The sequence below is a fragment of the Heloderma suspectum genome, chromosome 4 (assembly GCF_057233095.1).
Source record: "Heloderma suspectum isolate Gila_16-S chromosome 4, 16-S_ref, whole genome shotgun sequence".
Lineage (NCBI taxonomy): Eukaryota > Metazoa > Chordata > Lepidosauria > Squamata > Helodermatidae > Heloderma > Heloderma suspectum.
Genome location: NC_139461.1, coordinates 158,328,036 through 158,351,153, shown reverse-complemented (window position 1 = coordinate 158,351,153; position 23,118 = coordinate 158,328,036). Strand labels below are relative to the sequence as shown.

Genomic DNA, 23,118 nt, shown 5'->3' with positions numbered 1-23,118 from the left:
GTTTAAATATTTGGGGATGGCAATAGGAGTGGGGATGGGGGGGTTGGTGGGATGAAGAGGGGCAGTGACAGCCCCTCCAAAGTGCCAGCCCTTATTCACTAAATAAAAAAAATCAATCATGCAGTTGCCAGGTGTGTGATTATCATCACATCTGTTTTGGTTCTTAGTTCCAAGTATACATGCATAAGATTGGGTTGTTAGCTTTATTCCACTGATGACTACACTTAGGAGATTGTTTCAAAATGTCCCTCATCTGGTTGGTGTTTTCTGATTTCTCTGTTCCTACCCAAATTATAGTGTTTTCCTCTTGTGTCTCATTCATAGCACTTTTACCACCTAAGACTTGCTGGATCAAAACATAATCCACCAAAACCAGCATTCTACTTTTAACAGGAGATACCTCTGGAAAGTGCCCAGCAAGGCATTGAGGTGAAAGGCATTCCCTGCTGACTCATGTTTATCCTAAAAGCAGTTGTGCCACACATTTCACCCTAAAGTCATTTCTAACTTAAGAGGTGCAGTTCTGATACAAAATTCCATGGATGTTTTGATGGTTCACTTGAAACTCATAAAAACACAGAATGTCTTGTGGCTCCTCAAAGCCTCAAACGAAACAACTTTGATGACATCAACTGGCAGGGAGGTCCACAGAGAGGGAGCCAGGATACTGAACGCTCTACTCTGAGTGGAATCCAAACGGACAGCAGGTCCCCGTGGAACCACCAGGAGTGGTTCCAGATGAGGTCCTCATCTGAGGACCTCAGTGATCAGGCAGTCTGGTAAGGGGGAAACTCTCTCAAATATCCTGGTCCCAAGTTGTTTAGGGCTTTATACGCTAACAACAAAACTTTAAACTAGGCCCAGTAGCAAATAGGCACCCAGTGCAATTCCCTCAGCAATGAGTTGCATGCTGAAAAGGAGCAGCTCCCAAGAACAGCAGAGCTGCTGCACTCTGCACTAGCTGCAACTTCCGGACCAACCTTAAGGGCAGCCCCACATACATGCATTGCAGTCATCCAGCCTTGAGATTACTAGCATCTGTATCACTGCTCCTGTAACACTGTGGTCAGGCTAGCCCTGTCCAGGAGAGGCTGTAGCTGGCATACAAGTCAAAGCTGGTAGAAGGCACTCTGAGCTGTCATAGCCATTTGGGCCTCCAGCAACAGATGGATCTTGGCATGCCCCCAGACTATGAACCTGATCTTTCAGAGGGAGTATAACCCCATCCAGAACAAGAAATAAGCTTATCTTCTGGGCTTGGGAACCACTCACCCACAAGGCGAGTGGATTCGACTTCAGTTTATTGGCTGAATAAACTGCAGCCCATCACTGAGTCCAGGTACCGATCTAGGACTTGCACAGCCTCTCCTGACTCAGATGTCACAGGGAGATAGAGCTGCATGTCATCAGCATACTGGTGGCACTTTGCTTCAAATCCCCGAATGGCTGGTCCCAGCGACTTCACATAGATATTAAACAACACTGAGGACAAAGTACCGATAGCTCAATTGCCAGGGGGACAAGGTATAGTCACCCGGTGTTACTCTCTGAAATTGTTCCTGTAGGTAGAACTGGAACCACTGTCATACAGTGCCTCCAGTGCCCCACCCATGCAGCTGGCCCAGGAGGATGCCACAGTTGATGGTATCAAAAGCCAATGAGAAGCTGAGAGGAATTAACAGGTTCACACTCCCCCGTCCCTCTCTTGATGGAGGTCATCCATCAGGGTGACCAAGGCTGATTCAGTCCCATAACCAGGCCAGAACCCAGATTGAAATGGGTCTAGACAATCAGTATCCTCCAAGAGTTCCTGCAGTTGCCCTGCCATGACCATGAAAGGAGTATTTTCAACAGGGCAGCAGTTGTCAAACACCATTGGGTCTACAGTGGACTCTTCTGGAATGGCCGCACTACTACCTCCTTAAGGGCAGCAAGAATCACTCCTTCACATAAAGATGCATTTGCCACTCCCTGGACCCACCCAGTCATACCCCTTCCCCCCCCCCCCCATCTAGGTCTTATTAGCCAGGAAGCGCAAGGATCAAGAGAGCATTAGGTTAGTAGACCCAAAAGCACACAAGATCGAAACTGATCTAAGGTGATAATATCCTATGCTAATTTCATACCTGTAGTGTAAAAGAAACCAATGAACTCAATTAAACCTGAACTGAATAGTATGAAACTTGCTGAGAAAATACAGTATTTTCCCAGTACTCTGGGACTGGCAGGAGGGTGTCCTGGAAAACTGAAATGTTCCCTCACTGGCTTCTGAGTGTTGTCATTTTTAACCTCAGGTTTGCGTCCATTTATTCTTTAGTATAGACACCAATGTGTTTGCCCTTCTGCTCTCTACATAGGATAATGTCAGCAGGAGATGCATATATCATCTGGATGTTGAGCAGGTGAATGAGTCCCTAATGATATGGCTGATGTTATTAGGTCCTATCTGCTGGACTGGACCGCTGGCCCCTCTCTCTTCCTCAGTCAGTTTTTCTAGCTTATAGATTGCTGAGTAAAAGCAAACGGCTTTAGCAGGTGGCAAGGGAGTCAGTGCATTCCAATAAGTCTTATGCCTCTTTACAATGCCTATAATCTAATTAAAAAATGACACCGACCACCTTTCAAGAACATCTACTTTGGAAACGATTTCAGTGCTACAAGGTATGGAAAGGGACAATTGATGGTGACCAGTCTGCAGCCTAAGTGGGGGCAGTGGGAATGCTCTTACTGCAGTCTTTCATGGCTTCTCTTTTAAAAATGTGCCCCACTGATGCGTATTGTATTTACAAAGCAAGATTGAATACCCAAAAGGCATAACTAATCTGTGTCAAGTGTTCCTGAATAGGCACCCTTGGTTCAAAACACAGGAAGTTCCTTGCTCAATCAAACCAAAGTCCACCCAGTCCAGCATTCTTTGTAAGCATTCCAGTAGCCAGCAGGCACCGGTGGCCCATGGGGGGGGTCAGTGGTGTACCTTCTGCCCATCCTGACCAGGGGCCAATCTACATTGCGCCCGCCATCACAATGAATTCGGTGTCCCGTCGGGTTAAACGCTCTCACATTAAAATGTGATTATTCACACCCATTTTCCTCATTGCAGTGCTTCATCGAATGTGTGAGCTCGGTTCACACTCGAGCGCTGTGCTGTTTTCCTGCTGTTTTCCTGCGCGCGCTTGTCTGATCTCAGATGCTAAGCGGGGTCAGCCCCGGTCAGTAGTTGGATGGTCAACTGCCTGGGAATCAGGCTTCCTGCATTGAGCAGAGGGTTGTTCTATCCCTTCAAATGAGACTAAGTTTTACCCCCTCCTATCCCCCGCTCTGGATTTTTTTAAAAAAATTAAGGCATTATCCTTGCAGAATCGGGGCTTCTCCATGATTTTTTTTTTTTCCTAATTGAGGCATGATCTTCAAAGCTTCAAAGTTGTGAAGCTTCACAACTTCGAAGCTCCGAAGATCATGCCTCAATTGGAAAAAAAGACATGGTGGAGAAGCCCCGATTCTGTGAGGATAATGCCTTAATTTAAAAAAAACAACAACATCCAGAGCTGGGGATAGGAGGGGGTAAAACTAATCTCATTCGAAGGGATAGAACAACTCCCTGCTCAGTGCAGGAAGCCTGATTCCCAGGTGGTCTCCCATCCAAGCACCTACCGGGACCGACCTTGCTTAGCTTCCAAGATCAGACAAGCGCACACATATCCAGCCCTTTGCTTGTTGCTGAGGAAATGGGGCTGCTGAGGAAGCTATATGATCAGTAGCCGGAAGAAGACATGGGGCCATTAAGGTCTGTGATTGGACAGGAGGGAAATACAAACACCGCTGTATATGGACAGGCAGGGGAGGGGACTATGACCAGATATAGTAGCGAAGGCAGAAAATCAGAGCACATTAAGGGGAAATACCGGGATATTAGGGTATTGAAAGCGGGAGCACGGAAGTGGGAAATTCCGGTTCCAATTCGAGGTGGGTACTGCGTAGTGTGAAAGGCGGGCGGTGAAACCTCATTGGAAGCGAAAAAAGGCGGTAAGTGTAGATCCAGCCCTGCGCAATGACATGTGTTCTGACCAGGGACAGGAGGAAGAATTCTGTATGTGTTAGCCAAGGTAAATGAAGAATCTGAGATCTGAAGAGAATTACAGATTCCCAGAGATATAATCAAGGGTTATCTGTTGTGTGGGATATAGGTGGCCACTGAAGAGAAAAGAGTACATAAGGAGCTACAAACATCCAAAGAACACACTGGGAGGCTCTTGGTGCTTGTGGAGAAGCAGTCCTGAGGCGACACTCAAGTGAGGCCACAATGCCGAAAACATTGCTTGGCCTGCCTTTTTCAAGGCATTCCAAATTGGCTACCAAGGTTAAGACCTTACCTTAATCAGATAATGATAGATTGGAGATGCACATCTACCACAAAAGGGTCAGGGTATTGCTTGTTAGTATCTCACTCACCTTTGTGGAGGTGGGATTCTCTGGACGTGGAAGATAACAAGCAGCAGCACTTTCACTGAGCATTTGCTATCTATCACTTGCAATTACGGAGAACTATCCCTTGGTAATGACTTACAATTCCTTCCAGAAACCTATAATTAACCCTGCAGAAACCAGATAATTAATTGGATTTTCCAATTAATATTGATAAATCCAATCTTATCACCTTAGAGAAATGGTTGCCCTCATTCGCAGAATGACTGACAAGACCCATTACATTAAACCAGCCTTCCCCAACGTGGTGCCCTCCCATTATCCTTAGCCAGTACAGCCGATGGCAGTGCTGGCTGAGGATGATGGGATTTGTAGTCCAACAAATCTGGAGGGCACCACAATGGTGAAAGCTGCATTGAACAGACTGTCATTTGTAAGTCCAGCAATGTAATGTTTTTCATAGAATGCAAGAGCTCTAGATGCCACACGAACTCTGTTGGAAAAAGAACTGTAGACTTTCATTACAGTTTTGGAAATCCCAAGTCAGTGATCACAAGGGAGGAAAAAGTGAGCAACCTGTTGCAAGATCCTTTAATATAGATGAGCACAGTCTCTCAGATCCAATAGGAAAAGCTATCTAAACCTGGAACACTAGAAGCAAGACAGAACTTCTGGATTGAACAACCTAACACCTCATGATCTTAGCATGGATGGTAATACTTAGACTTTCACCTGTGCTTTTAGTTCTTTTTGAAATCTTTCTTGCACTAATATATCAAATGCCACTTTCTGGAGAATTCTTTCCTCCTTCAGCATTCTTAAAACTATCAACTTGGCTCCCAGTGCCTAGTTTGACATCCAACTGTGTTATTGTCAAAACCGAATAGATCATGCTAGGAACTACTGCTTGTTCACGTAGGCATGATCCAGCCAAAGTTAAGTACTTTCAAGTCCTACTGATTTCATAAAGAAAATTAAGCACATGCTGAACAGTGCAATCCTAAACATACTTACTCAAAAGTACATCCAACTGTGTTCAGTGGGGCTTACTTCCTAACAAGGATGTTTAGATTGCAGTCTGCATATCTCCCATTGAAATCAATGGGACTTAAAATGTCTAAATTTGGCTGGATCGTGGTGTGTGTTTGTACGACCTATTATGTGTATTGATATCAATATCTCCACATACATTCTGTAATAAATATGATCTTTAAAATCAACACAAAGATTTTGTGTTAACTAGATTTTGTAATACTAGTTAAATAGCATGTTGGCAATTATAACAAAGTCTAAATAAAACGTAATTTGCCAAGAACGCACTGGGGTCGGGGGGGGGGGACCATGTCCTGTGCTAAATTCATGGCTGTAGTATGATATCTGACCAGTAGAGGGCAGACATAACCTAACTAATCTATAGTACTTATGTCTTAAGGAACAGTGGATCAGATCACTTGTAACATAACGGTTTCCCTATTGAGCAAGAAGAATAAAGAAACAAAGCCGCTAAGGTTAAATGTCTTCTTGGCTCCATAACTTCATTGACATGAATAAAAGTTCAAGCTTAGCCATTTTCAATAAAACATACCACTTTATGGAAACAGTTGTACCATATACACGCCAAAGACTATATTCTCTGCTCTAGCAATATGTAACTTACTTATATTATTCACCAGTTAATAAATGTATTAACTTAGGAGTGTTAAAATGTAGATGGTATGTAGGTGCTACCATGGCCTCCTTCATTCTGAGAAGGCATGCTAGGAGAGGAAACTATTACAACTGTGCAGTCTGGAATCCTCTCAGCAGAAAACCAAAAGCTAGGTCTTTAATTATACTCCTGTAATTCTCACCTGTATCTTGTCATCAGAGCTGAGATTTTTACCCAGAGACTCATTTCCAATTCCAGAATCATCCGTAGTAAGGGGATTATCTGTGACCACCAATTGGTTTGCGATCTCATTGTGATCTGACTTTGAGGCTAAGCATACTTCATATGAATATGGCAATGTCAATGTCCCATTATTGTAATTCCAGGGAAATTTGTGTCCCAAGCTAGAGTATAATTCAGTACTGTAGGGCCCAAACACTGCTGGGGTTCTCTCTCTCTGACATTTAAGTATTAAAACTGTTATGGCTGTAAAAAGGAATAAAAATGAAACTAAAGCCAAAGCTATTACCAAAATGGTGTTCATATCAGACTGATACTTGAAGTCATTTGGTGGTTTGCTCATCTCAGGAAGTGCTTCTTGGAAGTTCTCAGCAAACACCAGATTCAGAGTTACAGTGGCCGAGAGAGGAGGACTTCCATTATCCTTTACTAAAATGGCCAGTTTTTGCTTCACAGCATCTCTTTGCACAAAGACCCGCGCTGTCCTGACCTCCCCGGTGTGAAGCCCAAGGGTGAAGAGTGCCGGCTCCATAGCCTGAAATTGATGATAGGAAATCCAAGCATTGTGCCCAGAATCTGCATCCACTGCCACTACCTTGGTCACCAAATAGCCTGGTTCTGCAGACCAAGGCACCATCTCAAACGAGGCTGAGCCATTGGCACCTGGTGAAGGATATAGGATCCGGGGGATATTATCATTGCGATCCAGAATGAACACCCTCACTGTGGCATTACTACTAAGACAGGGAGAGCCACCATCTTGGGCCTTCACTTGGATCTGAAACTCCCTGAATTGCTCATAATCGAAGGATCGCTGCGCATAGATCGTTCCAGTCTCCGAGTTAATGGAGACATAAGAGGAGAGAGGCAGCTCCTCAATGTTGCTATTGAGGATGGAGTAAGTGATTTGGGCATTGCAACCCAGATCCGTGTCAGAGGCCGAGACTGTGAAAATGGAGGTAACCGAGGGATTGTTTTCTGGTACAAAGACATTGTAGGTAGATTCTTCAAATGCAGGAGAATTGTCATTGATATCTGAAATCTGCAGTGAGATGCTTTTGAATGTGGAAAGAGATGGGGTGCCTTTGTCAGTGGCTGTGACTGTGATGTTATACTCTGAGATTTTTTCTCTGTCCAGGATCCTGTCTGTGAGGAGCTTATAGTAATTGTTAGATGAAGACAGAATTTTAAAAGGTGTATTACCTTGTATATAGCAAGTAGTCTTCCCACTTTCTCCTTCATCTCTATCATTCACATTGATCAAAGCAATCACAGTTCCTGGTAGAGAGTCCTCAGGAACTGGAGTAAATACAGATGTTAGCAAAACTTCTGGAGAATTGTCATTCTCATCAAGAACATCAATCTCAACCTTACAATGTGCCAATAATCCACCACCATCCTTGGCTTCCACTAACATCATATAGCTTCTTGACTCTTCAAAGTCCAATGGCTCCCTAATTGAAATCACCCCACTTTCTGGGTCCAGGCTAAATTTCTGGCCAGCTTTAGCAGGGATATTGCTGAAACTATAGCTGATCTGTGCATTGGAACCTTCATCTGTGTCAGAGGCTTTCACCTGTGTCACCAAAGATCCTTTGGGTACATTCTCCTTTAGGCTGGATTTATAGATTTCCTGAGTGAAAACTGGTGGATTGTCATTGATATCAGTAATATTAATCCATATATGGGTGGTTCCAGTTTTTAATGGCTCTCCCCCATCCAGGCCTGTAAGGATCAAATGGAGGCTGTGTTCACTTTCCCGGTCCAGTTGTTTTCTTTGCACTAAAAATGGGTATTTATTTCCATCTGGACTTTCTTTAACATCCAAGGTGAAGTACTGGTTGGGACTCAGTTGGTAATTTTGGAGAGAATTTACCCCAACATCAGGATCTTCAGCACTTCCAAGAGGAAATATGGCTCCAATCAAGCTGGATTCACTGATTTCTAGCTTCATACCATCTTTTAAAAAATGTGGTGCATTATCGTTAATATCCTCTATGTTAACGCTTATGTGAAAAACATTCAGAGGGTTTTCAACTACAATTTCAAAGTTAAGGACACAATGTGGAGATATTCCACAGATTTCTTCTCGATCTATTCTGTCTCTTACATAGAAACCTCCATGTTCCCCATTCACAGCAAAGAATTGTGCATTAGCTGCAGAAACTATATGGAGCTTCCTCTTCAGCAGGTCCCTCTTGCTTAGACCCAAATCTGTGACAAGAGTCCCCACAAGAGAGCCCTTCTCCTTTTCCTCAGGAATTGAATACCAAACCTCCTCTGAGAGTGCCAGAGAGAACAAAGAGAATAACAAGGAAAGCTGTACTTGCCGCCTGAATGGCCAGCTGCTCCATCTCTGTGTGATCTTCGTCCATTTCCTCATTTGCTTTGTTTGCATTTTTTCTTTTCTTTTGATTCGTGTTTTCAAGTTACTTTCATGCCGCAAGAAGTTGTGGTCAGGAACAGGCATCATTACTTGATATTGTCTTAATGGGGATGGCTCCAGTTTTGGTTGGATGCTGTACTGTTGTCTCTCGATTCTGCCTCCTATCAAATTTGCAGAACCTAACTCAGTAATGATTGCATCAAAATAAAAGTGAATGGAGCCCTTCTTTCTGTCCTTATCCCACACTGGCCAACAGCGGCACTCTGAGTCTCAGCTGGAAAACTGCAAGAGCATCTACTGGATCAACATGCGAGAGAGTTCCAGTGGCTGGCAGGATAGCAAAGTTTCTCTCCAGATGGATGCACTGTGTATAGGTTTATACAATTATTTCAGGTGTGTGCATTCCACATTTCTTCCCCTCATTAATAAAGACAGTATTTGTAGGAGTGAGCAGGGATGTGATGAATATAGGAGACATTCTCAAACACTCTGAAGTCAGTGTAATCATTACCTTAAACATCACTGGGCTTTGCATCAAGACCTTTATGAACAAAGTTCCCGAGGCACGGGTGTAGCACATGACATTTAATTGAGAGTGTTTCTCTCTCACCATCTCTTGTGCCAAACTGCCAGGACAGCCTTTCCCAACTTGGTGCCCTCCAGATGTTTTGGACTACAATTCCCAGCATTTCTGACTACTGGCTATGCTGGCTGGGGCTGAGAGGGAAAATAACTGAACGAAGACAGCATGCACAGGAAAGGAGATTTACATTTTGCCAGCGCTGTGCCAAAGCCCCCACCTCTTTCTGAACCTGGAACAACTGTGGTGGAGTACTGGTGGGGGACATTATGAAGACCTGCTGTATGGGGAACAATCGCAATTTCTGAATCCGCATCACTTGATTTCCTAGGAACTTGCCTGTCATAATTCTGCAATACTTTCTGCATCAATTTTATTTTCAGCCTTATATGCCACTCTGTCTAGAGATGCTGAGGATAGGTAACAATTTTATATGAACAGCAAAAGATAATTGTAGCCCTGTTTACAAAATCACACAGTTTGGGCTAGCAAATGTATGACTGAGCTGTAAGATCTTGCAGCGCCTTACATGATTTTTTTCTCTCTCCAGGATTTATGAACCTAATTTGGCTGAAAGTGTGCAATATTGGTCCCACACTACACTTTTGTTGTTGTTGAGAAGGTGGTGGAATATATGTCAGAGTTACATATTTAGTTTTTAAACTGTATTCTCCTTTCAGGTTTTGCCACAAATTGCTTTGATTTTGATCTATTCTAAATTAAACTGCAGCAAATCCAATCCTTTCAATGAACCAACTTAATATTTACAAACAGTAGATTAGATGTTTCACATGTGATGCATCTACCAATTTACAAAATTATTCACTATAATCTCAGTCCAACTGGGATGCTGTTCTACAGCTAGGGCTGTTTGTGCATAACCCAGTCACAAAATCTGTAATCATATCTATACAATAATTTATTTATCAATCACCTTCCTAATTGCTGATTGATGCAACAGCAGATTTTCTGACAGCTAGACAGAGGTGGAGCCCTATGTGCAGCATCTATTTGTGCACATGGTTCATCATTCTGAAGAAATGGACAGTTGCCTCCTGAAGTACATCCCTTCATTGAAGCATGAGGGAAGAACCATAGCTCTGAGGTAGAGCACATACTTTGCATGTAAAAGGTCCCAGGTTCAAACTCCAGTTGAAAAGAATTGCAGGAAGCACCAGGGGGAATGGTTTACTAACAATATTGCCCAGAACAAACAAACCAAATATGGACCAAGAAAAAGGACATGAAAATTATTGGTGGAGGAATATTTTCAAAGAGGATTTTTTTTGGGAAAAGTTTTCAGGAACAGATACCTACCATAAATCTCAAAACAGAAAAAAAAAATCACCTATGTGTATTTTATGCCTTTCAATACAATTTCACAAGGTCTTGCCAGACACTATTAAATACAAATTATACTTAAAAGCCCATTGTCTCTCAAGGCTGACCGGGCAACATATTAGAAAAGTTTCCCTTTGGAATGCTGAAATGGCTCTTCCTAGGGACTGTGGCCAGAGAACTTGCATGACAGCAGGAGTGGAGAAAATAATGGACTACATCAATACCCACAAACTGACACTGGAACGCCTCTGAAATTTACACTTCCTGAGTCAAATACTGAGTATTTTTCTGCTTGAGAAATCTAAGCTCCAATAAGATATGGAGGAAAGTGAAGAACAAAAAGGAGGTTGAGGCTACTGAAATCACCAAGTAGAGGGCAAGGCTTTACTGGGGGTCTGCAGAAACTGAGATATTGGTTAAATCAGTCAGTATGTCAGGAATGTTGTCCGCCAGCACCACAGAGATGGTGATCGAGGCAGAGAGGTGGCTGCCCATTATCCTTCACTAAAACCACCATTTTTTTTGTTTGAGAACTTTCTTGTCCACAAAGAAACAGGTAGTCCTGGGGCATCTCTACACCAGCCTAAAATCCTGCATTTAAAACGGGGCTTTCTGCTTCCATTTTAAATGCAGGATCACAACGATTCCCTTTGTCACCCACTTCCTTTTCCCCCTCCTTCTCCCTGTATCTGAATCTTCCATTACTGTTCATTGATCTTGCTCCTCTTCTTGCCACTTTTCCTCTTTTCTCAGAGGGAACTCAAGTGGAACACAATGGGATAATTTGATAGCTCATTATCTGTGATTTATTTAAAAAATGGAACAATGGGCATTTAGTGCAGGAGACACCTTGGAGGTTCACAGCGTCATGTAAACAGCCTGCAAACTTCCGTGAGGGAGCAATCGCAGGATAAAAGCTCCATGTGAAGAAAGCCCTGATCTCTCCAGTATGAAGTCTCATGGTGAAAAGCCCTGGCTCTGTGGCCTTGGTTAACAGTTAAAAGAAACAGCCATCTTGATTAGAATCTTCATCCACAGCCACCACCTTCGTGACCCAGCTCAGAGGAGCAAGGGGCCAGCTCCACCCCAGTGGAGCCATCGGTGGGAGTGGCCAGGTACAAGATTTCTGGAGCGTTATCATTCTGGTCCAGGATGAAGAGAGTCACTAAGATGTTGGAGCTGGGAGGTGGGGAGCCTCCATCTTGGGCCACTGCATGGAACTGAATCTCCCGAAACTCTTCAGAATCAAAGGAGTGCAAGGCATAAATAACCTCTGTGCAAAGAGGTAGGAAGAGAAATGGAAATCGCCAGCACCAAAACAGGCTCTCCTGCCATCCCCCCACCCTATTCCCACCATGTCAGCCCCCACTTTGCCCCCACCCCCATTGCTGCCTGCCCTCTGGCTTGGGTACAGACCATCTCCTGGCACACCCTTCCCACGATGCCTGGCTCTGAGTAAGATCCAACATACAGCTTGGGTTGATGTGCCTGGCCTTGCCCACTGAACCTTTTTTTCTTTGAACAACAGCTGACTGATGCCCATGACATTTTACAAACCATTTTTGAAACTCAGTTTTGATGATTTCTAAAGCCCCATCTTATATGGCATAGGGAGTGCTATTGGACAAAAAGCCAAAAGCCCCCTTGATGCATGGCACTTGTCTCATGGTTCTTTGGAACTTGTATTACAGGATGAGTCTACAGGTGTTTCAGGCAAACCATTTATGGGATCTCCCCTCTTCCCACTGAACAGTCTGAACAGGCCCACTGAACAGTCCTGTCCCAACTAGTGGAAAACAAGCGGCCTGTGTGGGGGCTGGGGATTTTATGCATATAGCACCGAGGGTGTCCCTCTGCCCTATTTCCATGTGCAAACTGCTTTTGCTGGTTTTCAAGATATTATTAATTAGTAAGGAGGTGTATCAGTTGAAAGGGCCATTTCCTTATCTCCTGACTGATAAAACCCTTTAGCAACATCTTAAAAGGAATTTCTAAGCAACACTGTTTCAAGTCAGTTTGCTACGTTATCTAATACAAGTGAATATATCAAAAGCTGTTGGCTATTCAGATTGTTATAAATGCCTATTTGAATGGAAATATTTGGGCACCCCATTCTGAAACATACATTGACGTGACAGGAAGTCCAACAGATTTCAATGGACTTTACTTCTAATTAAATATGTGTAGGATCACAGCTAATGAAAATCAGAGCTACTTATAGGAAACAATGAGACAGAAAAATATAAAAGAAATGATTCATAATGAACTCAGTGGGCTGGATAGTGGAACACGAGTCACTTCAGTAAGAGGCCCCCACCTCCTTGCCTCTCTATAAGGCTGTTCACTCATTATGAATCCACATGGAAAGTGCACCCATGGGGGGGGGGTCCCTGACTGTGCGGGGTTCCCGACAGGGTGGAGAGCCTGTGTGTACACCTGCGCATACAGAGGCTCATCTTTCCAACATGAGAAGTTGGGGTGGGGGCAGAGAGTGTGCCTGAACTGATATTTTCAGGAACAGAATCTGAGGAACCCAGGCAAATAATAGTGCCAAGAGATGAAGTTGTAGATCTTATTGAAAAACTGAAAGCAAACAAATCACTGGATCCAGACGGTATCCAGCTAAGAGATCTTAAAGCACACAGATGTGAAATTGCTTATCTTCTGACAAAAAATATGCAACATGTCCCTAAGATCAGTCTCTGTGCCAGAGGACTGGAGAGTGGCAAATGTAACACCCATTTTTAAAAAGGGATCCGGGGGCGATAAGGGTAATTACAGACTGGTTAGCTTAATGTCTGTTCTGGGTAAATTGATCGAAAGTGTTATTAAAGATAGCATTATTAAGTGTATAGACGGACAAATCCTGCTGAAGAAAAATCAACATGGCATCTACAAATGTGAAGTCCTGTCTCTTTTAGAGTTGTTAGAGAGTGTCAACAAACATGTGAATAGGGGGATCTGGTAGACATTGTTTAATTGGACTTTTAAAAGGCTTTTGACAAAGTCTGTCAACAACCTAGCAGGCAAATTTCCCATGCTTTTTAACTTGTTCATAAATTATATCGAGTTGGGTGTGAGCAGTGAGGTGACCAAAGTTTGCTGATGACACCAAATTATTTAGGGTGGTTAGAACAAAAAGAGGCAGTGAAGAGCTCCTGAATGATCTCTCCAAACTGGGGGAATGGACATTAAAATGGCAAAAGCAGTTCAATGTACACAAGTGTACAGTGATTCACATTGGGTCCAAAAAAAAAAAAAAATCTAACTTCACATATATGTTGATGGGAACTGAGCTGGTGATGTTTGACCAGGAAAGCAATGTTAGGTTGTAGTTACGAGAGGAATCAAAAATAAAACTGGCAATTTCATAATGCCTTTATACAAATCTATGGCATGACCACACTTGGAATAATGCATACAATTCTAGTTATCCCCCCCCCCCCCGCCACGCTATTGTAGAGCTGCAAAAATGTGCAACCAAATTGATCCAGGGGCTGGAGCAAATCCCCAGTGAGGAAAGGTTACAATGTTCAGGATCTTTTAGCTTAGGGAAAAAAGTGAGTAAGGGGTGACACAGAGGTGTCTACAATTATGCATAGTGTGGAGAAAGTGGAATGGAGACATTTTCTCCCTCTCTCTTAATAGTAGAATCCGGGGTCATCCAATGAAGCTGTGTGGGTGGGAGATTCAGGACAGATAAAAGAAAATACTTCTTCACACAGCATATGGTTAAACTTTGGAATTTGCTACCTCAGGCTGCAGTGATGGCCAACAACATGAAGAGCTTTAAAGTGGGATTACACAAATCTATAGAAGATAAGGATATCAATGACTACTACTCATGATGGCTATATATTACCTCCAGCATCAGAGGCAGGATGCCTCTGTATACCAGTTCCCAGGGAACACAACTGGGAGGTACTGTTGCTGTCCTGTTCTGTTTGTGAGTTTCCTGTGGGCAGCTGGTTGGCCACTGTGGGAACAGAATGCTGGACTGGACGGACCTTTGGTCTGATCCAGGAGGCTCTTCTGATGTTGCTATGTTGTTAGCTGTAGATTCTTTGATATCAACTACTCATAGTAACATTGTAATACATTTTTCAAACAAGGAAGGAAATATGCTGTCAACAATTAGGTATCCAGCTAACTAGAGATACACACAGCATGCCAGACGATACCAATGTACCAAAGGCCAAAACATCCCCCTAACACCTAACACCAATGTACCTTAATTTACAATGTACCTTAATTTACAATGTACCTTAATTTAATTTAAGCAAAACTGTGGACATGAGGTTTAAGTCATAAGCTGAAGGATACAAGCATTCAATACTCTGGGCCATGGGTCTGAAGCATACAGTACAAATTCTGAAAAATGTATATGACTGAAAACTTTCATTTATATAAATAATGATCACCTAGTGTGGGAATATGGAGAGCAGATTTTTAAAAATGCAGATACACAGCTACAAAATACATGACTGCTAGTGCTAAGTAGGGAAGTATGGATTTTGTAAAATCCATTCCGTCCGCCTTTTGTGGATGGTCAGGTACCTTCCACTCCATTGTCCACTTATTGACATAATTGGATTCTTTCCAATTTCTCGATTTTGCACAAATTTCCCCCAAAATGTGCAAATCCCAGCCCCCCACGCATTTTCATGCTTTAGCCTATGGGGTAAATGTGCATTTCCGGCCAGTGTTTATTATTTTACATATTTTTCTATGACTAGAATCATAGAATCATAGAATAGTAGGGTTGGAAGGGGCCTACAAGGCCATTGAGTCCAACCCCCTGCTCAATGCAGGAATCCAAGTCAGAGCATCCCTGACAGATGGCTGTCCACCCTCGTCTTGAAGGCCTCCAGTGTGGGAGAGCCCACCACCTCCCCAGGTAATTGGTTCCATTGTCGTATTGCTCTGTCAGTCAGGAAGCTTTTCCTGATGTTCAGCCGGAATCTGGCTTCCTGTCACTTGAGCCCATTATTCCGTGTCCTGCACTCTGGGAGGATCAAAAAGAGATCCTGGCCTTCTTCTCTGTCACAACCTTTCAAGTACTTGAAGAGTGCTATCATATCTCCCCTCAGTCTTCTCTTCTCAAGGCTAAACATGCCCAGTTCTTTCAGTCTCTCTTCATAGGGCTTTGTTTCCAGTCCCCTGATCATCTTTGTTGCCCTCCTCTGAACCCTCTCCAGTTTGTCTGCATCCTTCTTAAAATGTGGTGCCCAGAACTGGACACAGTATCCCTGATGAGGCCTAACCAGTGCTGAGTAGAGGGGAACTAGTACTACCTGGGATTTGGAAGCTATGCTTCTATTAATTCAGTCCAAAAGAGCATTTGCCTTTTTTGCAGCCACATCACATTGTTGGCTCATATTCAGCTTGTGATCGACAACAATTCCAAGATCCTTCTCGCTTGTAGTGTTGTTGAGCCACATATCCCCCATCTTGTAACTGTGCATTTGGTTTATTTTTCCTAGATGCAGAAGTTGGCATTTATCCCTATTAAATGTCATTCTGTTGTTTTCTGCCCAGTGCTCCAGTCTATCCAGATCACTTTGAATTTTGTTTCTGTCTTCGAAAGTAATAGCTATCTCGCCCAATTTTGTGTCATCTGTAAATTTGATCAGCATTCCTTGCACCTCCTCCTCCAAGTCATTAATAAAAATGTTGAAGAGCACTGGGCCCAGGACTGAGCCCTGCGGTACCCCACTTGTTACCTCTCCCCAGTTTGAGAAGGTCCCATTGATAAGCACTCTTTGAGTCCGATTCTGTAGCCAACTGTGGATCCACCGGATCGTTGTTTCATCTAGCCCACTTTGAGCTAGTTTGCTCATCAGGATATCATGGGGCACTTGGTTGACAGCTTTGCTGAAGTCGAGGTATATGATGTCTACAGCATTCCCACGGTCTACAAGGGAGGTTACTTGACTCCCTTCAAAAATCAATTTTTTTTTTGATTTTTTGATCAAAAAATGAGATCAGATTCGTCTGGCAGGACTTGTTTTTGACAAATCCATGTTGGCTTCGAGTAATCACGGCATTGTTTTCAAGGTGCTTCCAGATGGATTGCTTTATCATCTGCTCCAGAATTTTCCCAGGGACTAGATTTGCTTAAAATTCCAGAAAGAAAGAAAAATGGTCCACCAGCCTGTGGAATCCATGCAAGCTGGGAAAAGCTGGTCTGCTGTGGAATACGCAGGTCAGATTCATAGGAATCCAAACTCTTTTGATGCTGTTGCAGATTTCTCCTCCCTCCCTCCCGCTGTGTCAGCTGGGACTAGTGCCTGTGCACATTTCAGCCATCTGTTCTCAGCTATGCATAATTTTGTTGAAAAGTGGTGTCTAAGCAAGCAGGCACATTTTGCAACTGCTGTCATGGGTGTGGATTTCATACCTGGGCACATGTACTTCATTATGAAGAGAATTGCATAAACCATCTCTTTGTTTCTATCTATACAGGACAGAATAGGATAGAACAATCTTCCGAAGAAAGAACAATGTTTGGCAGAAGCAATTCTTTAAATGTCAGGGTGAAAGAAATACTTAAGAATAGAGAAAATCAGCATATATGCGCAACAGAAATTTGAATAACGATTGTTCTATCGAGAATATACAACTATCTAAGATCCATTGGTCTTATGCTGACTTATTAAACAAACACTGCTTCAAAACAGGTATTGATCAATGATCCCCACAGGATCAGTGAAGATATAAAATATAATAACCTGATATATGCTGCCTTTATTAATGTAATAAAGAAAGAAAAATAAAAGATGTATTGTATTATTATTATTGTTGTTGATGATGATGATGATGTACAAAGTATTTCTAAATGAGATGGAAATTTCACTTTCCTTAGAACATCTGATCAGGAAAGTTCTGAAGCAATGTCCTAATGAAAATTTGTTTTAAAAGTAAAACTCTGAGGTATGCGTTAGCTCAACAGAAGAGAGGCAGGATCCCCATTACCACTGTTAAGATTCTCAGCTATGAGGAAGGGGTCTTTTATCTCACAGGGCTGCTGACTGGTGAGTATTGGAGGAGGATCCTTCTGGGAAGCTGACAATGCTCCTCCTAGAGTCCATGGTCAGAGAAACCTTGTGACAAGGGGAGTGAAAAAAAGCTTGGACTCCATCAATCCCCACAAACTGTGAAACTGGAACACCACTGAAATTCATGCCCCCAGAATCACACAGCTGAGAATTTCTCCACCTGTGCAATTTGATAGCCAGTAACACAAGGAGGAAGGTGAAGAACAGGCAAGAGACAGAAGCCACTGCAGTCACCAGGTAGAAGGTGAGGTCAGTCTGTGGATCTACAGGAGCTGAGATGCTGCTGAGATCTGAGAGGATTTCAGGGATGCTGTCAGCCAGCACCATGGTGACAGTGACTGAAGCAGAGAGAGGCGGCTATCCACTGTCCTTCACTAAGACCACCAGGCTTTGCTTGAGGGCGTCTTTCTCCAGAAAGAACCGGGCTGTCCTGATCTCTCCGGTGTGGAGCCCCATGGTGAAGAGCCCTGGCTCCGTGGCCTTGGTCAGCTGGTAGGAGAGCCAGGCATTCTGGCCAGAATCCGTGTTCACTGCCACCACCTTCGTGACCAGGTAACCCGGCTCAGAGGAGCAAGGGGCCAGCTCTATCCCAGTGGAGCCATCGGAGGGAGGGGCCGGGTACAAGATTTCTGGAGCATTGTCATTCTGGTCCAGGATGAAGAGAGTCATTGAGATGTTGGAGCTGAGCCATGGGGAGCCTCTATCCTCGGGCTTGACCCGGAACTGGATCTCCTGAAAGTCTTCATAATCAAAGGAGGTCAAGGCATAAAGAACACCTGTCTCAGAATTAATAGAGAGGTAGGAGGAGAGTGGGGAGTCAATCATTTGACATTCATTGATGGAATGGGTTATTCTGGAGTTCCCTTCCCAGTCTGGATCATTTGCCTTGATTGAGAAGATGGAGGCACCTCTTTGGTTATTTTCCACAATGTAAGAACTTTAGTATGATTGTGGGAAAGAAGGAGGGTTGTCATTAGTGTCAAAAATCAGTACTGAGATTATGGTAGTTGCAGAGAGCGTGGGAGTCCCATGGTCCATTACCATGATAGTGATATTGTAGGCTGCCATCTCCTCCCTGTCTAGCACTTTTGTTGTCTCTAAACTGTAGTAATTACCTACTGTTTTCTTCAGTTGGAAGGGGAGATTGCTGGGAATAGAACAAGTGACTTCTGCATTCTCTGCTGAGTCTTGATCTTGCACATTTAAAATGGCTATTAGAGTTCCTGCAGGAGAATCCTCAGGGATGGAGGTGATGAGTGAAGTTATTGCAAGTTCTGGGGTGTTATCATTTACATCAATCACAGATATTACTACTTTAGAGGTATCAAATAGCCTTCCTCCATCATGGACCTGGACTTCAATTTCATAAACTCCTACGTCCTCATAGTCTAGGCTTCCCATGAGAGATATTTCCCCAGTGTTTGAATTCAAGTGGAATATTTGGGAAGCCCTTTCTGTGATTTTTTGGAATGAATATTTCATTTCTTTGTTGATTCCATAATCCAAGTCAGTGGCTTTTAATGTAACCACAGTGGTCCCAATAGGCATATCTTCCCTAATGCCCACTTCGTAGATAAGATGGCTAAAAATGGGCGCGTTGTCATTAGCATCCAGGACAATAATCTTAACCTGCATTGTGCTGTTCCTGGTGAATCTCCCCCATCATATGCTGTGAGGGTCAGGTGATGAACTGCTTCTTCTTCATGATCCAAAGGGCTTTCCAGCACTAATTTTGGTGGACCACTATCAATTGCCATTGGCACAGCCAGAGAAAAATGGCTACTGCTGCTGAGTTTGTATCCCTTGAGAGAATTTGTGCCCAAATCAGGATCATGAGCTTCATAGAGCGGAAACAGGGATCCTGGTGCTGTGATCTCACTGATCTCCATCTCCCTTGACTGGAAAGTAGGAGCATTGTCATTAATATTGGTGATTTCCACTTTGACTTCAAAAAGCTTCATCGTCTCTCCTATTATAATCTCAAAATTTATTGGACATTTCTCTGCCTGACTGCAGATCTCCTCTCTGTCTATCCTTTCTGTGGTATACAAATGTCCATTGTTATAATTCAAAAGAAAATACTGAATCCTACCTTGTGAAATAGTGCGAACTCCATGGTCTGAGAGCTTCTTTGAATCCAGCCCCAGATCCTTTGCAATATTCCCCACCCAAAAGCCTTTCTCTGTTTCCTCAGGAATGGAGTAATGGATCTGCCCGGTGATGCCTCGCCAAATGCTAGCAAATAAAAACAGAGGATTGGCTTTCCTTTACAATCCTGCAGGCAGGTTCCTCTTTCCATTTTTGCTCCAATGACTTGACCACTAAAAATGTTTCTGTTTAGGTTTGAGTGAATGCTGCCAAAAATGGAAAAAGAAGCCCCTTCCAGTCAATATTGTCCTTGGGTTCTGATGCAGTTCAAACACATACAGTGCTTGATGATCTCTCACAATTTCCTGCTCTCAAGGGGGTGACTGTGTTCTCTTGCTGCATAGCTCAGTCTGGATTGTTCAACAGCGGCGCTCAGAGACTCAGTCAGGAATTGCACACAATCCCTATCCTGCCTGGGAGTTGACTTTTATGACAGAGTCAATTGTGTTGATATAATTGCTTCTCATTCTGATCTTAAATATAAGTCATGTGATTGTGCGAGAAGAGATCTCAGCCTCTCCCATGCTCCACAATTACTTTTTTAAATTAGGAATTTTTGTGATCAGTGGCTATTTATTTGGAGAGATAATACGCCTTCAATCCGTGTATTATATTATTATCAGATAGCCTGCTAGTGGAGTATTCATGTTAATGAATCTATGGCAGCCTATGTTCTTCCATTTCTTCTCAACAAACTATACAGTGTTTCATCCAGAACACTATTTTATCATCATCATCATCATCATCATCATCATCATCATCATCATCATTCCTAATTGGTCATGAGGGCATTTCACTTCAGAAGAGCTCAGAGCAACTTAAGGCCCAATCCTATGCATGTTTAAACAGAACAAAGTCCTACAACCCCCAGCATTTCTCAGCCAGCCATGCTGTCTAAACATGCATAGGACTGGGCCCTTAAAGATGGTCTCCAGGCAGTGCTTAAAGCCATATCCTGGCTTCAGTACTAAAGCTGCATCATCTGTTTTTGGACCATTATCTAGGTCTGTGTAATGAAAGCATATAGATGATGATTACTCTAGAAGTTGGATCCATTCTTTTCTCATCTTCGGCAGTATGGGGGTTGCGGGCTGTTCTGAATGACTGAGGGAAAACCAGAAGTTCATCTGTTTTAAGCAGACAAAGTGGACAAATTCAGCTCCACATTTCCTTCCTATTGTATTTTTCCAGATGAGTACATTTGATTAAAGTAATGGATAGAGGGAAATGTGTCATTTTGCTTGAGGTAGGACAGTTATCCCAGAAAATGTGAGGATGAAGAATGGGAAAGGTGTGGAGAAATAAGAAGCACTAGAGATGTCTCATCCAGATCACCCCAAACTCCATAATGAGTGCAGTCTTACTTCAGGCAGCCAGTTCTATACATTTGGGAAGGTAGGCCTCCATCTCTCCGTTTCAGTCTGCGATTCTCAGAGAGGAATGTCTGGGCACAACACAGAGCCATGCAGATTTCTTTGTCACCAGGGAAGAGGAGGCTTAATATTTCAGCACCATCCTGTGGGGTAGCTCCCTTAAGCACACACACACCTGACCTCCCAGGCCTGCAACTCTTCTACTCATGATCACAGCCTTCCATGGCTCCTTTTTATTAGAAAAATTCAGGGAAAGGAAGATGCAGAGCTCCATATCACATCTAGTTCGGGCTTTATCCTCTTACCCTTGAAGTTAGAACCTGCAATACAAGTGACCCAAACGAGGAATTTGGTGTAGAGGTATATTTTATTACAAGAAATAGCCGGAAAACCAATATGGTTTTGAACAGAGCTTAATTTGTGCCAGGCCTCTGTCCTAACATCTGTTTTCAATGTCCTGTGAAAGAGGAGGGATAGGAGGAGGAAGTGCCCCCCAGCAAGTGCCAAGTGCCTGCTGCACAGCACTGAGTAAGCACAGGGCTCATACATTAGGGATTACAGGAAAGCCCTCTACAGCAGAAGTCTTGTTTGCTGATAGGCTGCAGCCCCAGCATCTCATTTTCTAGAAATTAAGTACTTACAATTAGGGCCCCATAACAGTGCATCAGCACTGCAGGTGTGTGGGTTACCTGAACCGGTGGCTGAGGGGGTTGAAAAAAGAAGAAGTTGGCATTTTAGGCTGGAGTCTTTGTTCGAACCTGTGGTCGAACATATGCAATCTTCTTTTTTTGTAGTTTTGAAACTATAAAATGGCAGTCAGTTTGCATACAATTCAATGGAGAATGAGGTTTTTGCATGCAACTGAGTGCTTAATTTGGTCCGGGAAGTCTGAGGAGGCCATTTAAGTAGATTAACTTGGATACAACCTGAAAGGATCTTTGACCAGAAATCCAAACAAGCCTCAGCCCCATCTTTGACCTGCAATATTAAGAATGGACTACATTGCAGGGCTGTTGTGAGCCACTCTCTCTCTTTTAGCACACTGCCCACCTGCAGGCTTGGTGTACCCTACTTTTTCAGCCCATCCTGAATTGTTAGGATAAAAGTAATGGATAACACTACAGGAATGTTGTAAACTACTCAGAGCTTGATCTGGAGTATTCAGAGCGAATACTACAGAGCTGTCATGAGCCACCCTCTTCCAGTCGCAGACCCTTCCAACTTGCAATATAGGGACAATGAACTGCATTTGCTTCGAAATTTGCATAAGAAGGACTATATTTTTAAACATTTAAAATGTTTCACAATAAATAAGAACTGAGTTGGAAAGTGGGGGAACTTTGTGCTGCTATCTTTGGGGGGGTTGGATGGAGGTGTGGTGGGGTGGGCACCCTTGTGCCGTCTTGGCTGCGTTAAGCTCTTGTATTTTGCCATTGACTTCTATGGGTAGCTCTTACTTCTGTCTTACTTCTGTCCCTGGGGACATTTTAAAATAACTTCTCAATGTGAACTAGGAAAGGGCCTATCCAGAAAATGGCATGATTCCCTCTGTATTTAATATCTATGTGTCTCCTCCTCCATCCTCTTTTTCTCTACTCTCTCAGAGGAGCAAATGGACAAAGGACAAGAGAGGAAGAGACACACAGCGAGAACTGCCCGCCTTCCAGTCTCCTCCTTGCCCCTTCTGCGCTCCTTGCCTTCTTTCTCAGCTAGCCTTGCCTGCCACCGGATCAGCAGCATTTTGTACCTCCTGGCCAGCCACTTCCATTACCCACTTTCCCTGTTTTCTTTTTCAACTGATTCAATATTCTTGCTGCACTCTTTTGAGGGTTGCGTTTGTTCTGCTTTTTTGCCCCTGTAGGTTTTCTTCCTAAATATTTTTTGTGCTTCTGCAAACCTTAGGGCTCCTCAAACTGCTGGTA

At 43.3% G+C, this 23,118-nt stretch overlaps 2 pseudogenes across 1 annotated transcript; both read right to left on the bottom strand.

Moving 5' to 3' along the window:
• Positions 1–5,758: 5,758 nt before the first annotated feature.
• On the bottom strand, positions 5,759–14,047 carry LOC146347592 (protocadherin gamma-B2 pseudogene; annotated as a pseudogene). The gene has a single exon (XR_014790334.1). The product of XR_014790334.1 is annotated as a protocadherin gamma-B2 pseudogene (transcript).
• A 3,534-nt stretch (positions 14,048–17,581) lies between these two features.
• Positions 17,582–22,964, bottom strand: LOC146347591 (protocadherin gamma-A7 pseudogene; annotated as a pseudogene).
• Positions 22,965–23,118: the final 154 nt, after the last annotated feature.